This window comes from Anopheles stephensi, chromosome 2, assembly GCF_013141755.1.
Source record: "Anopheles stephensi strain Indian chromosome 2, UCI_ANSTEP_V1.0, whole genome shotgun sequence".
NCBI lineage: Eukaryota > Metazoa > Arthropoda > Insecta > Diptera > Culicidae > Anopheles > Anopheles stephensi.
The window spans coordinates 53,336,082-53,354,729 of NC_050202.1; positions in this window are offsets into that span (position 1 = coordinate 53,336,082).

Consider the following 18,648-nt stretch of genomic DNA (forward strand, 5'->3'; position numbering starts at 1 on the left):
TAATAAACACTGGTTTATCACCCCTGCGAAGCACAGATAGATGCTCGCGATTGAGGTCGTCCAAAACGTCATCTATCTGGGGTCAAAAGTCAGCACTGACAACAACATTGATGTTCAGTTACGTGCGAGAGTGCTGGCTTCCAACCGGTCATACTACAGTCTGAGGAAACTTCTTCATTCTAAATAACTATTGCAGTCCCAGTACTCACATACGCATAGGGTTGTGCTCTGAGACATGGGCTCTGCCCAAAACTGAGGAAGCCCGCTTAGCCGCTTTCGAGAGGAAGATGCTCAGAAGGATTTCTGGCTTCGTTTGTTTGATCTCATCCCCGGTGATCTCGCCAGCGTACTCGCCAGGCTCCGATGGACTGGTCACGTCATGAGCATGACACCGGACGACTCAGCCCGTAAAGTGCTGCTAGGCCGTCCACATGGACAGAGCAGACGTGGTAGGCCCAAACTGAGATGGTGTGATTGCGTTTTGATGATTCCACCAGAACTACCGGGCTAATCGATTGGCAGACGACGCGGCAATCTCTTGAGAAGGATCGCGGATTGTTGCATCAGGCCTAGACCTCGAAGCTATTACTCACTTATTTACTAGCGCCCGATAAATAAGTAAGTAAGTAAGTAAAGGGTTGTTAGTACACTTAACAGCACGCCACGTTTTTGTCCCTCTCCACCCTTTACATAAATTTTAGGAGCGATTTATTGGAATTAATTTAATTATTAAAAATTTTAAATTAATTATTTTAAGCAAAAGTAATAAATCTTACAGGTTTAAACATCCCATAACTCACCACGGCAAGGACAACATTTATTAATCACCCGGCCCATGTAACTTGAGCTGTACGATCTAGAAAGATCACCATCATTCACCGGTGAAAGCTAAACCAATTCGCACATACCGAACGGGCAAACATGCAAACGGGAGAAAAATCCGCACAGGCAAACCCCTAGCGCTCGAGATCTGCTCAGATAGGAGTAGTGCACGTGGAAAGAGATCGCGCCAATGATTTAAAGCTGTTGTGTGAACAGCCCCAGAAAAAAACATAGCGCAATGACCACGCGTCGTCCGCTGTCTGGTTGTAGGTGAAAACTGTTTGCATGTAGGAGAAAATGGACAAACATGCAAAGCTCTTAAGGCAAGATGCTGCGTGTTTGCGAAAACAAAAAGGGCAGCAATAAAAATCCGAATGATGCATTTCAATAAAACGGCACAAACGGCATTTATTGCACATTCTAGCTTGAAATACGTTTCTTTCCTTCAATTCCATATGATAAGCAGCAAGCAGCTTCACGTCGAAGTCGAAAATGGACAAACACACGTCACGTCAAACTTTCCAAATCTCAGTGAAGAAAACAAAAAGCAAAAACTCGCCTCTCACAACCGCTGAACCATGCCATATAATGTTTTATGGAATATGTAGATGCGATTAGAGCAATTTGTTCGACAAATTGGCTTCCGCGTCGGGACGATGTGTGTCCAGACGAGTTCCGACCAAATCAAACATGGGCAATTTAAATGCGTCTACGCGGTTGGGTCGAACGATCGAACCAACCTCCTGTTAGACTCGACACATGCTCACAGCGTTTTTAGTTTATTTTAACAAAGCCAGCCAGTTAATTAAATAAACGAAAGCTGCACTCGGTAATGCAGTTGTAGTTTGATAAGTAAATGTTAATGCATCCACTGCACTGAACTGAAATTCTTGCACAATTGAGTTACGTGAAAGTGGTGGTGAGCATCGCTCGTTCCGTTCCCACACACATCCCTCGCCGCTTTTCCATAATATGGACACACACACACACACACACACACACACACACACACACACACTTTAAAGGAACGAACGCTCCAGTAAAAGGATTAGCTTGGCGCGGCAACGAGATGCCCTGATGCAAACAGCAACCACCACCACCAGTTGCCAGTTGCGTCGGATTGGCGCCGGATTGGTAGCCAAATTTTGCCTCCTCACACACTTACGCCATCATCAGGTGAAGTTGCTGCTACACGATCGAATGCTCTACTTTTTTCATTGTTCACGTTGTTTTCTGCTGCCTGATGTGAACCGAACGTATACCCAATAAGATGCTCGGTCGGTACCAATAATTTAATAACCTTCTTTTTTCTCCGCAAATAAGTGTGTTTGCCTTACACTGTTGGATGGAAGCACACGTATCGAATATGGTTACAGTTATGCGCGGTGAAGCCTGGCAGAAGGTGTACGGAGGGGAAGGCATTATTGTTTGGTAATGGAAATTTTTGGCGAAAATATTTGATAAGCATTGCTCTATTATTTTTGAAGCTATAGCATTGTTTTGTAGCTGTTTTTCAAAAATTTAATTTTTTTTTTTTTTAGGAATGTTTTCAGGAAAAATATTGATAAAAATATTCCGATATTCTAGACTAATGAATAAATGCACAACATCTGTGGGCGATATAACTAACAATTCCACCGGTCTAATACAGTCGTTAACAGAATAATGCGAAAACAAGATTTGTTATGTTCCTCTATAAAACATAACTAATATAATACAATCTACTGATAATACGCAATCTTCCTCATAGTGGTGCAAGGACTAATATGCTTAACAATTTGTATTAGATTCGTACGGTTGGGGACCGCTTTTGCTACTGCTTTTCCAACGATGTATGTAATCGACTTCGGCAGTACTCTATTTTTTCCAATATTTTGTTACTAATAAAAATATGTCCCAATTACAAATTTCCAGTAGCCATCGATAAAGCGAAGTACGTCCCAACATCTGCCTACTTTTTGCTTTGTCTATCAATTTGTTGCACATTTGCTTGTGGGTGTCGCTCCTTCAATACAAATACATCTTTTGGAAGATTAATTTAAATTCCTGAAGTCATGAAAAATGGGATACAGGGTTTTTCAGTTGATAAGCCAATAGCATCCATTTTTATGGCAGGCTTCTTAGATGAACTGGCAAACAAAGCTAGTTGGTATGGAAACGGCGTCATATGACTGGGAAATCAAATACCTTTTATTGTGATGTCCTCAGATGATATTGTCAAAGTAGTCGTTGATATTCTACACGTACTTACAGCACTTGGGTAAGTGCGGACTGTATTATTAGACAGCGGTTAAAAACCTTTGATACGACTCTTCATTTTATCCATCCAATTCAAAGCTTCCTGCCGAATAGAGCTAATGTCGTTAATACTAAGTCGAATAATGACTCTTCCATTTGGAAGTGTACTCTCACCTTTGCTTTTCAACATCTTTACGGATGATATTTCTAAATGTATTCTAAATGTATGTATTCGATAGTTGATAATACCAGTCAAAATCAACGCTTAACAAATCATTAATACCATCAGTTAGCTACCAAAAAATTTGCAAAAAAATACAAATTTAAAATCAACCCAAAAAAAACTCCGAAGCTATAATTTACACACGTTTCGCCAGATGAGAATCCACAACTGAATGGAGTAACTATACCATCCAACATCAAGTATATAGGCACGATTCTCGATAAAGTTTATACCTTTAAACCATATACTGAAACTCTTATAATCTGCTCGTTTACGGGACCAGGTGGAATCTAACTGTCATACAGTAATAACTGTCATACTACTAAATAAATTACTGTAATACTATTAAAGTCTTCAAACAGCCCACACACTATTTTTCGTACGCCCTCTTTGCTATCAAAGCTTACGCCAGGGATAGTTACTTGCCTGTCCACTTATCTAGAGCTTAAGGGTGCAGGAGAAGGCTATCCACGATTCGAAGACCGGGGTTTTCTGATCCTGGAAAACTAATCCTGCTGACGTAGACTGCATTGGTTTGAAACTATCCTATGTCAGGAACAAATTTTCATCATCATGGACATCTTCTTCTTTGGCACTACAACCTCGTGGCCTGCCAATTTTTGGTTTTCCGTGCCTTAAATTTACCTGTAGCTGCAAAGGTGATAGATGCGACAGCAGCAACGTTCTTCACACGGCAAGACCGGGGCTCAAATCTCATCTGGGCCGTCTCCCCATAGTGTCCTCACACTGACTTTCTAACTATGCGGTATAAATAAGTGTAGTAAGCCAGAAGCGGCAAGCATAACCTGCAAGAGGTTGTTAGGCCAATAAAGTAGAAGCGAAGCAGCATAGCCAGTAGTTGTTGAAGTGGAATAAGATTTGATTTCCGGTTCTTGCATGTGAAGACCAGCGCCTCTATCACCTCTGCCACCTGACCGGACCGCCCTAGATAATGGCGTTGTTCTATCCGCCAGAAAGCGTTGGGATGTTGTACTGTCAAACGGCATCGCTAGACCGTGAGCAGTATCAAGGACTTTTCTTCTGAAGAATTTCGATCCTACAATTGCCTTTTTAACCCATTCCTCCATCATGCACATCCCTAGACCCTTAATTGATATGTAATGTACTTCTAAATATCTTATCTTACTTGCCCGTCATCCCCGTCCCCGTCGATGACAGGCACCCTTTACTAAACTTTCTCAAATACCATACATCCGTTTCCCGAGATGCAGGCTGCCCGAGCCCCGTTGACTACACCGAAAAAAGCTTCCAAACCGGACCCATCTTGTTTCATCCCATTTTCACCACACGAGATGGGAGGTGCGCGTGTCGGTCCATTAGATTGGATTGGATTGGCTTTAATTGGCGTGTTACATCGAACGCAGCAAGACAGGCCCGCGCACTGCATCAAGGATGCAGCTAGATTGCGTACCGAAATTATGCTACTGCTGCTGCGTGCTTATCGTTGCGCGAGTTAAAACTTTTCTTTCTGAATAGATAGAAAGAGTCTTTTACAGTTCGGTGTCTTGAAATTAACTATTTTATTGAATTCAGCCGATTCCGTTATCGGCCCATAAACGGCCCAGCAGCGATCGCCGCATCAGCATAACTCGTCGCGTTGGATACAACACGACACTCCCAATGCTGATTTAGCGATTACCGACGCTCGTTGCTAACTCGCCCCCCCTCAGATGTGAACGTCCACGATTCACTGTGTTTGTTTAGGAAATGTGACGTAGTCGGGTGTCTGATTTGGTGACGAATTATGTACTGTGACTACCGTTTGCGTGTTTTTGCACCTCTTTGTAAACCAGTAAAGCAATGCTACTCCCAGTATAATGAGAGGAAAGATGATACCTCCGAAAATGTTTATCGTTGGCCAGGTTATTTGAAAAGAGTTGTTTTGTAAGCGAATGTGCTCCAATTCTTTACGTGTCTCGATGTGCAGATTATGTAAATCTTCCAGACTTATGTTCGAAATTTCCAGCTGTCTTTTAATAAACACTCCGTCGAGTGGATATAAGTTCAACGTTCCAACTAGATCGGTGAGTTTGGATGAGTATCTCACGTCGTTTATGTAAATATCGCATGTGTTGAAGCTTATTACGAACGATCCCTGAAGTGTTCTGTTGCTTATACCACAGTTGGAGACGAGTGTAAATTTCTCTACAGAGTTAATCAATATGGCGTGATTATTAATCTGTAATATTTCAGTTTTGGCTGGACTCTTCGTAAAGTTACATTCTGCTTCTCGACCTTCCATTAATCTTGGAATGCAATCTGATTCATCCAACTCTATTTCATTGATTTTATAGATTTTCGGGGTTAGAGTGCTAACACGGTATCTGATTGCTTCGTGAGTTATGAATCTGTCATACTGGAGGTGAATCTTGCCGTCGTGGTACAGGATTGGATAAATTTTTATCTTACGGAACGTTCTTGGGTCGAGTTTGGGTGTTTTTATGAGCAGCATTATTTCTTGGCGGTTGGTGGCGATAGAGGCGTCGGCGTAGGAAAGCGCTTCTAGAGTTGTGTCGAACGGAATGTTTTCTGCTGCCAGGTTTTTTTCCAAACAATTGATTTCATATTTTGACAATATTTTTTCGTTTAAAATATTCGCTTTCGTCATAACTATACTATCAACTATTTCCTGCAGTGTGTCTATCATCTTTTTTAGGTGGAGATAAATATTGATGGAATGAATTTCTAATGATTCTGATCTGAATTGAGTTATTACGTTACGAGTTTTTTCTGTTATTTCTTTAATCTGGTTGTTAATATTCCTATTGATTGTAACTTGTGCATTATTGTCATCGATGAGATTATTAATTGTTTTGTTAATAACACGAAGATCGTTTGCATCTGGTGTTCCTGCAATAAACTTCCAAATTGTTCCTATGGAATCCCAACGTTTGAATCTTTTAGTGGGAAGCATTCTTTTCAATATGGTATTCAGTTCTTCGAATTGGTTTTGGATAATACTGGAAAATTGATTATTGCTCATTTTTTCGAAATCGTCCTTAATTGCTTGAATATAACCCTTATACGCAGTTAAATTGTAATGGTGTATGTAAATATGGCTATCTATCCTTATTCTTGCCCAACCTTCGTCCATTGCAACTATAGGTTGGTTGTCTACCTTCAGAATAGAGATCCTCGGCTCAGCTAGGGTACATACTACAAATAGAAAACTGTAAGAAGAGAACAATGATGTTAGAATGACGGTATTGTTAGCTATCTTATTTTTATATCGTTTTTATGAATTTTTCGTGAATCATTTGTGTTTATAGTGCTTTTGTTTACTTTGTTAATCTTGATTTTCTTGTATCTCGGCTTGTGTTTTAATCTGGCTCTGGTTTTTTCATAAACTGTCATATCCTCTTTTATATTTATTTCCTTTTTTCTCTTATTGTAATATGAAATATCTTTCTCCTGTTTCTTTGTTAAATTTTTGTAAACATTTTCACAAATATCTGATGAACGGACAGACGGTAAAATTATCTCATAAGGAGTATATTTAGTAGTCGAATGAATGGATGAATTATATTTGTGAAGTGAAAGCTCGATTAGATCAGAAATAGTTAAATTGTTGTTCTCAAATTTCGTTATTCGATAAATTTCTAATATGGTAGAATGGAACCTTTCTATTACTCCATTCATTTCACTTCGACCTGTAGCTGTTAAATATATTTGGATTTGGTGAGTTTTATAAAAATCTATTAGATCTTGTGTACCAAAAGATTTTTCGCCGTCCATTACTAATATTTTAGGAGGATGGTATTTTGTAATTATTTCTTTAACTGCCGGAACAATATCTAAGGCGGCTCGCGATTGAATTTCTTTAATTTGAGCGAATTTTGAAAATTTATCGATGTAAGTTAAAAAATAATGTTTTTCGAGAAACATTATATCAATGTGTGCAATTTGGAAAGGGTGTACGGGGATTGGAGTTTGTTGTTGAGGATACCGGATAGGGTTTCGGTCATATTTGTTTTCATTGCAGATACAGCAATTGGAAACAATTTTTTTTATCTTGGCTAGCAGCTTTGGAAAATAGTATTTACGTAAAATTTGCGACTTATTTTCCTGGGCTCCACGATGTGCCCTATTGTGCTCTGCCGTGATTATTTCTCGTTGTTGATCTTCGTCTGTAATGTCTTCCAGAAGATTTTGAGTAAATCGAATCTTAAGGAGCTTCTGACTTCCAAAATACTTCCTATAAACCTCTTGAAATTTTCCCATTATGTCTTCACTCGTGAAAAGTCCGTTTACTTTTGATATTGTGAAATGATCCTTTAGAATCTGTAAAAGAGATGATTCGGTTATTATTTCGGAGTAAATTGTTGTACGTTTAAAATTTTGGAATGGATATTCAATTACTGTGTTTGGTTTCCCTTTTTTCAACACGATCTGGTTGTGAAAAGCATTAAGTGGTGCTTCTGTAGAGATAATGTAAAAATCGTCACTAGTTTGTGATGAATGTTGCGTACCAGTCATAGAGAAAACTATTCTGCTGAGGGCATCTGCTACAACATTGCCTTTGCCTGGTTTATACAAAATCTCGTGGTCATGCTCCTCTAAATATGCTTTCCAACGTTTTAATTTTGCGTTAGTATTTTTTTGGGAGAGGGCAAAAGTAAGTGGTTGATGATCAGTTAATATTTTGAGTTTAGCTCCATACAAATAATTGCGGAAAGTTTGTAGTGACCAGAAAATTGCAAGCATTTCTTTCTCAGGGGTGGAATATTTCTCTTCAGTTTTAGATAGTGTTCTTGATGCGAAGTGAATTGGTTTATCTTTGCCTAATTCACCTTGAGAAAGAACGGATCCAATTGCATAATCTGAAGCATCGGTTGTCAAAATAAATGGTTTGTTAAAATCTGGATAGATGAGAATATCGCTCGATGATAGTATTTGCTTCATTTTATTGAAACATTCGATTTCTTGTTGATTTAATGTAATTTTCTTTTTGGATGTGTCAGATCCCTTTCCCCTTAAAATGTTTGTCAAAGGTTTAGCAATTTTGGCAAAGTCTTTGACAAATCGTCGATAGTAGCCCATTAATCCTAGGAAGGCACGCAAATCTTTAATGGTTTTGGGCACAGGGTATTTATTTATAACTTCTATTTTTTTATGGTTGGGTTTTATTCCCTCTGTGCAAATAATGAAACCAAGAAATTCAACTTCTTGGCGAAGGAATTCTGATTTGTCTAATTGAATTTTTAGTCCTGCATTATTTAATGTTGTCAAAATTGTGTCCAAATTTTTCAAATGATTTTCTAAATCATCGCCAAAAACTATTACGTCGTCTATATAAACGTAACATATTTTTCCAATAAAATTTCGAAGTACATCATCGATAGCCCTTTGAAATATAGCCGGTGCGTTTTTTAAACCAAACGGCATCCTAGTAAATTCGTATTTACCGTTATTAATAGCAAAAGCCGTTTTTTCAATATCTGATGCTTTCATCTTAATTTGATGGAATCCCGAAGCTAAATCTAAAGTCGAGAAATATTTTTTTCCTTTTAATTGGTCTATCACATAATTTATCTCGGGCATTGGATATTTTTCGGAGATGGTTTTAGCATTTAACATTCGATAATCGATAACCATTCTAAATTTCTTTTGTCCTGATGCATCCGGTTTTTTTGGCACAATCCATACCGGTGAAGTCCAAGCTGAGCGAGACGGTCTGATTATTCCATCCGCTAATAGCTTGTCAACTTGCTTATTTACTTCGTCAGCATATGCTGCAGGATATGGATACACTCTTTGATGGATAGGTGTATCGTCTGAAGTGTGTATTGCACATTCCACTTTGGTTGTACATGTTAGTTTACTGTCTGGTTTGTAAAATGCATCTCTGTTTTTATCTAAAACCTGGTTTAGTTTTTCTAGCTCTAATTTGGATAGATGAGATGTTCGGATCAAATTGTGGGATGACCGATTATGTGGAGAATAGTATGAGATTGGGATGACGAATCTTTTAGAGTTTCTACTCAATGTGATTTGGTCATTTTCTAGATCAATTTTAGCTTTCAATGTTTTCAACATGCTATTTCCAATGATTCCATAAAAAAAATTGTGAAATTTGTGTAACAAAAAGCGATCTTCAAAATCAATTTTGGGATGGAAAAAATTTATATTAATTGCACTAGTAGGAGCAAATGTACTATTTGCACAACTTATTTGACCTACTGAAAATTCGTACGGTTTACTGATTTCATATGCACGTGCCAATTGTGGATGTATTAAATTAATATTAGCACCTGTGTCTATTAAAAACGGAAAGTTTCCAATGGTAGTTTTAAGATAAATAAAAGGAAGGCTGGGAACTACCAACTCATCTTCCACTCTAAAAAATGGTTCTGACCATCGCGACTTGATCCCTCCAACGGATCATGCTCGTGTTGCAAATTTATGTTTTGTAATTTGTCAACAAGATTGTTTTGCTCTGTGAGCTCAAATTCATTTATTGTTTGTCCGTGACAATACCTTGCGTCGTTGGCATTTTTATTCATTTGATGAGCATATAATGGGTGAGCTTGCCTCTTTACCCACGCTTCTTGACTTGATGGTGGTCTTGGTCTTTTTTCGCCATATGTGGGTCTGTTACCATAGTCAATATGACGTGAATTTATACTTCTATCTACCTCCATTGGCTCGGGCTGTTGCCTCTGTGGGGTATATTGCTGATTAGGCAGGTAATGGGAATTGTATCGTGGAGCTGGACGAGGCGCTGCTCTAGGAGGGGGTACTGGTTGATAAACAATTTTTCTGGGTGCTACCCTAGGGGGTTGAGGCTCGAAGCCTAAATCTCTTGGCTTGGGAATATTAAGAGAATTTTGATTTCCATATTGATTTTTAAAAGGTGCTGATCGAACGTCCATATTAAAGTAATCAATGCAAAATTGATATGCTTTGCTAAGGGTCTTCGGGTCAGCAGTTTTTAATAAAGTGGATAATGGTTTTTCTAAACCTCTAATAAACGAATCCAAAGCTTTCTCTCTGAAATAGTTTATGTGGACATTTGCATGCAGAGAGTACTTACTGTCAGTTTGAACTTGTGCTATTATAGCGGCTAACAATTGGTTAACCCTGCTATAATATCCGGCGAGGCTTTCCGAATTACCCTTACGAATACACGTCAATTCATAATCCAGGGTCTTCACGTCACGCTTATCTTTATAGTAAAGCATTAGGATAGATTTTATCTGATGCCAACTACATGTTGCATTATTTGCATTTAACACATCGGAAGCTTCTCCACGGACTTTCCTTCTGATTGTTCGTTCGATCAGATGGAACTGCACAGAGTCGTCAGGAAGATCTCTATACATGATAAAAACATCTTCCACATCCGAAATCCAATTCATCAACTCATTTGGGTTTCCATCAAAAATAGGAACATCCCTCAAAAAGTCAGGGGTTTTTCCCATCTCCACGAAAGATCGTAGAACCATTTCAGTGTTGGGATTGGTCATTTTTGTGTTTTAAATGCTCACTTCACTTAACACTTGTCACGATCACGATTCACCACTAACAAATTACAGCAGAAGCTATTTAATTAAACACCAAAATTTCACTGATTTCGGATTTTTTAGGTTTTTACTTACAGTATGGTTGAGTTAATTTCCATGGGCATCTGACTTCTTTTTCTTCGGGGGAAAATTGGGCAGCTACAGCAAGATGTTCCTTTTTATCCTTCTGATGACTGGGGGCTCGCTGGCAGCAATCGGGAATTAACCACGGTGTCCCAAAGTTCGCTTCGTTATTATGATGGCTCCTTCAACCACGAGATTAGCCACAATTTTTAAATGGCTAACTTTATAGGATTTTTTTTTAACTTATACACTTCCCGCTGATTTTTTTGTCAGGTCCCTATTCGGGCGCCAGTTAAAACTTTTCTTTCTGAATAGATAGAAAGAGTCTTTTACAGTTCGGTGTCTTGAAATTAACTATTTTATTGAATTCAGCCGATTCCGTTATCGGCCCATAAACGGCCCAGCAGCGATCGCCGCATCAGCATAACTCGTCGCGTTGGATACAACACGACACTCCCAATGCTGATTTAGCGATTACCGACGCTCGTTGCTAACTCGCGCGTCGACACGCTTCAACACGCGCCCGATACGTTGGAGTCGAAGTAGGCGATCAACACACCCGCACGTGGCACGGTGATTTTTTTTATTCCATTCCGTCGATTTTGATTTCCTTTCGCGCATTCCTTGCGCATCGTTGCATCGTTGCGCACCGGGTGCGAAAGGAAAAGCAGGGAAAAGTGTGAAATCGATTGTGTATGCATTTCTCATGCGCCCGTATGAAGTGATTTCGAACAAAACTCTCTGCACCTTAAAGGATTGATAATTTTATTTCGTTTTCCCTCCCGAGGTACAGCGCTGGCGAGTTTATAACTGTCAAGCTCCAGTTGGAGGTAGTTCGATTGACTCGCGATAGAAAATTGGGGCTTACTTTTCAAACTGACCTACCAACAGGTACAGCCGATTACGCTTTACTGAATTCAATAAAACAATAATGACCCTTACTAGTGCCGGCAACGAGCGGTGGCCACTATGCGCTGCCCGTTGACTATGGGGCGCTAATCACCTAACGGAAAGTGTTCCGGTGTGCCTTTGTGCCGGTCTCCACTGGGTACGCAAATTTCGCACAACACTCTTCGCGCCGGTTGGGTTAACGTGCCGCCTTCATACAAGATGAAGATGGTAATGATAATGGCTGGAAGAGCAAAAAAGAAACGAGCTCCAGCAAACCATCTTCACATTTGATGTGGCCTGAGTTTGGTGTCGGATGCTTCTCGTATTTTTTTTTTTTTGCTACGATGAAAATATGCATGATCGGAGCATGATCTCTCCCTTGCGTACTCCTCCCTAGGTCAAGGTAGTGCGCCAAAGAGGAATTAGCAGATTCCTGCATCCATCGTACCGGTGTTCAAAGCCAGCGTGTGGAAGCAATGAGGGGTCGTTTAGCAAATTTCTCTCCTTAATTATTTCTCCCCAAAAAAAAACAAGACTCAAAAGCTGCAAAAAACACCTCACATACATTCCATGCGGAGGGGTCCTATCATTATAAATTGGAACCCACCGGCAAACGGATCGGATCGGACACCCTGTGTGCTGTGCTTCCCACGGCGCCATCGGTTTACGTTGATGTGTGTGCCCTCCTTTAAATAAGGCCCGCGCTGCCGAACGGTCAGCCTACAGGTCAGGTGGACAGGTTTTTCGATGCGTCTGGATGTGGATAGGGAACGGGGGGTACATATGCCAAACCGTACAGATTGCGCGATGGTTGAAAATTTATTGAGTGCCTAAACAACTCGGGCATCATAAAGGAACGGCAAGTGTTTTGACACGTTTTGATGAAGGATGTTGAAGGTCAAATTAAAGGCTATGGTTGCAGTTTCTGGAGAGTTTGTAATGTGGAGCTTAGAAAGTAATTAAGACACAAGCTGGCTAGTCTAGCTCTGTGTACGCGGAGGCAGTCTTGGATTGGATTTGAACCCCGGCCCTGCCGTGCGAATACCAGCGCCGTTATCGCCTCTGCTACCGGACCGCCCTAGAGAGCTATCTACTCAATGGGTTTTTTTAATTCTACCTTTTACTGATCTCTTTTTTCCACTTTTTCCAAGGGTTAAGTTTGGCCCAAACACAAAACAGCACAAGGACCAGAGGGTTGGAATGATTGTCTAGCATCTTCCCTTCTCCTAACTATACTAGTCCTAGGAGAATACATTTAAGTTAAGCAACATGTACTGAGAAGCGGGTGAATGGTATGGGGAAAATGGCCTAGACACTAGCTAGTCTATCCTCCATCTTGAGGAGTTGTGTAGTGACACTCGACTGAGATTTAGAAACCGCCGGAAGGCATCGTCGTCAAAAATTTCTGTACCAGCGAGAAGTTTTGTCTGGATTACAAAACGAGGCATAGCGCTTTAAGGTATATTGAATCGTTGACGTCGGATGTCAGCCTACGGATAAGGCACTTTAAATGGCATTGATACAATGGCTTTGAAGTGGACATTGAAAGACAGCTTGTAGCCGAGGATCACTCCCAGGTCACATATGGCTTAAGAACGATATAACGATTGAAGCGAAGAAATAGTATAGGTATTGACATCTTTTAGAATAGAATGACAAGTATGTGACCAGATCTCCCTCTAATTATGGCCCGGCCAGACGAGTCCAACCACACACACAATAGTGAGATCATCTTACATCTCATAGAACTCCACCTATCTGGGCCATGAATCCTTCTGGGCATCTATCATCAGGATCTCGTCAATTTTCTATCTCTCAGAGACTTATGTCCTATGCAGTCTTAGCTTTGCCCGTCGCATCAAGTGTTTTTCATAGCATATCCTAATTTCTGTATTTCTTCCAGTGCTGAGCTTTGACTCTAGAAAGCTGGGCCCCGGGATGACCAAAAAAAGTTATGATAACCTATCTGTAAATCTGTTCTTCAGCATTTGTTAGCTGCAGAGCCGCTGGTAGTGTAACAATCATTGTGGGTTTTCGCTTCATTCAGTTTAATCGGCGAATTAGGTCTTTGAGATCCAAAGCCTCTAGAAATAAACGATGAAAAAAGCTTTGTTAACCTTTCTGAAGTACTTGACGTTTTGCGATGCTGAGGTAAGCTTCTGCTCTGTAGAAAAGACTCAAACCACTGATGATTTCGTCATCAGCGTATGTCAGCATCTGGATGGAGTTAACGAACTGCTGGTTAACTTAGTTAATACATTATTTGAAGGAACTAAACTTTTTTATTAAATTAGTCACCAAACAAAGAGGAAGATTGAAGACAAAATCACTCGTACTGATACTAATCCATCGAAGTTTTATGTATTCGCTCAAACCCTCCATCAAAAGCATCAATCTACCACGTCAGAAAAAAGAAAGAATTGTAACAGCAAAATTTACAAACCCAACACACATGCGCATGCAAAAAAAAACAAACTTTGCCCAAATTTTCTCCTGGACGCGCGACCTCCAAAGGCCCCAAATTTTCTATTTACTTTGACCTGTCGATCACAAGCGTGCTCACGCGCGCCACTTCGGAACGCACGCAGGTGCATGCCAAATGGTGTCTCACAAGAAGGGCTGCTGTCTCGGATCTGGTCTGACCCGGGCTCGGGGCCAGCCACTTCAATTTTAAAGCCCGTCCCCACTCCCCAGCATCCGCCTCAGCCTTGGCCGTGTTTAGAGACGGAGGTATATGTCTTCGGTGGCCGTGTTCGATTTTTCCGACGAAGGGAAAGTTTTCCCTGTCCTTGTGGTGGATGCTGCCTCAGCGATCCACGAAAAAAAATTACCACCCCTAATCATCGACACCATCGGCAGCAGCAGCATCATCCTCATCATCGCTGAACTTTGCACTCAGCTCAAGTACAATCGGAAACCAATCGATGGCGGCGGAGATTGATCAAATCGATCGCTTGAGTAAACACGTGGCCACGGTACAGAAGGAAGAGGATATAAAAATCTACCCGATCGAGGCCATGGGAGGTGGCGTATTGTGCTGGCCTGTGTGGTCCATATAGCCACAGTCGGAAATTCCTCCGCTCACACCTTGCGGGGTGAATTGGGTTACACGAGATTTCGTTTCGTTTGTCGGGCAACTGTTTTACCTTTGTGGAGTTAAGGTTGGAAAATTTGGTTCGGGGTTTTTTTCAACATGTTGATCGATGCACTATAAGAGATGCTCTGGCTGCGGTTCATCTCACAAGCCGGGCAATAGTCAATAGGTCCTGCTAGATGTTACAACAGTATAGATGGGTCCAATCACCCAAACGGAGAACAATCTTAAGTTCAGATCCTATTACGAGGCAAGCATTATATTACTCGCACAAAATGCACGTCAATGTAACCGCATCAATTCTTCATTTAAATCAATCCACCGAGTGGTCGGTCTCCCTCTGTATGATTTCTCCCCTTTTATCACTCTCAGCCGTTGCCCAAGCAAGAATTTCGTTCGAACGCCGGATCAGCGGATTAACGAAAGACTTCACCTAAATACCAAGCGTGCACACACACACACACACACACACACACACACACACACACACACACACACTGCTGACCAGTTGGTGGCCAAGGCACCAACCCCGGGGAGGTGGTAATAACAGTGGAAGCGTTACCGAGCAATTATAACTGTACTACACCACGATGGGGGGTGCTACAAGACCACCAACCATTTTCGGCACATAAAGCCAACCGATCTCGCCCATTGCTGGTAGGTAGGTATGAGGTTCAGGGATGCTTCGATAAAATAATAAAGAAACACTAGACGGAAAGTACTGCTGGCAGTACCTCACCGTGGGTCAAAGCTAGCAGCAGCTCACACCTTTCTTCCCAGCGATCATCTTTTTTGGGGGCACGATCGATCGAAGAAGCGTGAAATGTTATCAATAGCAAAAGCCAGCCAAACAAACACTACAGACGCCGGATTTGGATTGTTTTAGGAGGAAATTAATGTTTCAATCTGAAGAGCTGTTCCACGGCGAGAAGAAACTCCAAGGGCAGAACAGCTGATTGAACGTTTATCCTAATCGTAAGGGTTGCATTTTTAGCCCACTTTCCCAAATGATCCCCCATGGCTCGTTTGGGATGGTGGAAATGGGTAATATATCAATCATAGCAACTGAATATGATATTATGGGAGACATAAAGAGAGAAGCGACATGAAATCGGAACTTATTTGCTTACTAATCAGACGCTACAACAGCTTCAGCGGTCTTGGCTTGCTGCAGGCGTTCTCTATATCGCTTACGATCCATCGCAATCGTCTGCCGATCCAATATCCCGGCCCATCAACGTCATCACTCCATCTCAGCTAGCTTTACGGATCTGGATCGTCCGGTGCCATTTGCATGACATGACCAACCAGACCACCAGAGCCTGGCGAGTTTAATTTGTGCTACACGATGGTGAGATCAACGTATAAGATATTACAGCTCGTTGATGTAACGTGTTCTCCTCCATCGTCTTTGCACACATACGAGGCCAAACAGCCTTCCAAGTATCTTTCTCGTAAATGTCGGATATGAGCCCTGTGTGAGTACTTGGACTGTAAATGTTCTATCGCGACAGGTATTTTGGGTGGAGAATTTTCCTCAGGCTGTAGTATGAGTTTTGGACGACTTTAAAGGTGTAGTCATCTGTCGGTACATTGTTGATGTTCCACCCAAGGTTTAATGGCGCTCGCTCGATCCTTTGGTAAGCTTCTGCTATATAGCAGAGTCTCAAACCAGTGATGTCTTTGTCATCAGCGTATGTCAGGATCTGGGATTAACTAATAAAAAATGGTCCCCGAAGTGTCTCCCTCCCAAGTCGGGGATGGTCTTGTATAGTGTCAGCTTGAACAGAATACAGGCGGACACAGGCCCTGGGAGGTAGTTCAACCTCCTACACCTAACGTGCGATGTTGATCATTGTCATCAGTGGCGGATCAACCTAGGAGCGGAAAGAGCGGCTCTTCGGGGCGTCGTAGGTCAGGGGGGCCTCATCGGTGAGGGAAATCCTGTTGATTCCGCTCGTGGCCTCCAAATAGCTTGACCCACCACTGATTGTCATTATTTGTAACTACACTGTAACTACTTCATCAGAGTATTTTTTTAACTACTCTTCTACTTCTTCTGTGGCACTACAACCTCGAGAGGTCTCGGCCTGCCATTTCTGGCTTTCTGTGACTTAATTTTACCCGTAGAAAAGTAGTCAGCCTTTCGTACGGGGAGGCGGTCTGGATGGGATTTGAACCCCGGCCCTGCCGTGTGAAGACCGGCGCCGCTGTCGCCTCGGCCACCGGACCTACTCACTACTTTAACTACTCACTTTAGAGGAATTCCAGAGAAAGCTTCCAGCATTTCTTTACATCGCAAACCTCACCCTAGGGAATTCGAAACCTAAATATTCAGACCAACTTAGTGAAGGCCGTTGTACAGTTGAGACTCTGGATTATCAAGCTGTTGAAGAATAATTTTACCTACCCTCAGGATAACGGATTCAGACAATTCTGACAGTCATGTCTAGAAAGAGTCCTCCAAGGTGCAGAAGACGGTAGGTTTCTCTGGTACAATTTCGCTCATTAAATCCAAGATGTCTATTAAATCCTTGAACAGAATATGAAGCCTCTAGAATGATTAGAATGTCCAGAACAACCAGGCAGTTAGTAGCAATCCTCTAATTAGAGCTCCTGATCTAAAACACTGGACATTGATTTCTTTAGTGTTCATCAGGCCTGACACAACTTGTGAGAACACGTGGACACAATCTGTAGCGATGTTGTAGGAGATGTAACTGCTGGCCTTTAACCAGCCGATACTAATGCAAGCATCATCTTGACCCAAATTTCTTTACCGACTTGGACGTTCTAAAACAATCTGCAACCCGTTGTGCTTTTGGGGCGCATCATCTGATAGCATCTGTTACCCATTAGCAGACAATCCCCATCCTTACCCCGGTTGATGCTACTAATGATTGCCAGAAGCTTCTTTTTCCCTTCCTCATTCAATTAACGGCATTTTGTTGTATTTTTGCACATATTTCGGTGCACTGGCCGATAGCACAGATGTTTGCGATTTATGTTTCTAGGTAAGCGGTTAAATCGTTGGTTAGCATCATTTTGAAAACAAATGATTTATCCGTTACACCGGAGCCACAGTCAAAATCGATCGGTTTAATCCCAGGCGCTTTACTGGCAGGGCGCACGGATTATCGTAATCCGTCGATGTAAATCATTTATCAATATTTCCCTTTCTCCTTTCTCCAGTTTTGGCTGTGGTTCTTTTCCGTACGCAAATTGCTACATTTACATTGTAGGCTTTCGCGCATCGAAATCATTGCTATAATTACAGTTCCCATGTAGGCTGGCTTAAGATAATTTAGTTGGTGAGAAAAATAACCACACACACGCGCGTTTTGCAATGTTTCGATCACTTGCCAATCGAACGCTTGGATGGTGATGAAATTATTGAGCAGAATAACACCATCATTAGCACACCCCGAATGGACCCCGGAGCGCCGCACGGAGGATCCATTCGGAGGACAAATTAATCTTCGCCCATCGCAAACATTCCACCCACCGATCGCAAACGTCAGCGCAATTAGTGATAATTTTCGGCGCGCAACATGTGCGCACAACCGAACGTCCCCATTTTCCTTTGCCCAATCACATAATCAAAAAACTCGCCTACGCATGTGTCTCTTGCGCCAGGAGTGTTGCAAAATCACACCATCCAAAACTGCCAGAAAATGCAAACAAAATGGCCCCAACAGCACTCATCTCCGAGCCCGCATTTGCTCGAGCAACCGAGGTACGATGAAACACTTGCGAGATGGAAAACTTGCGAG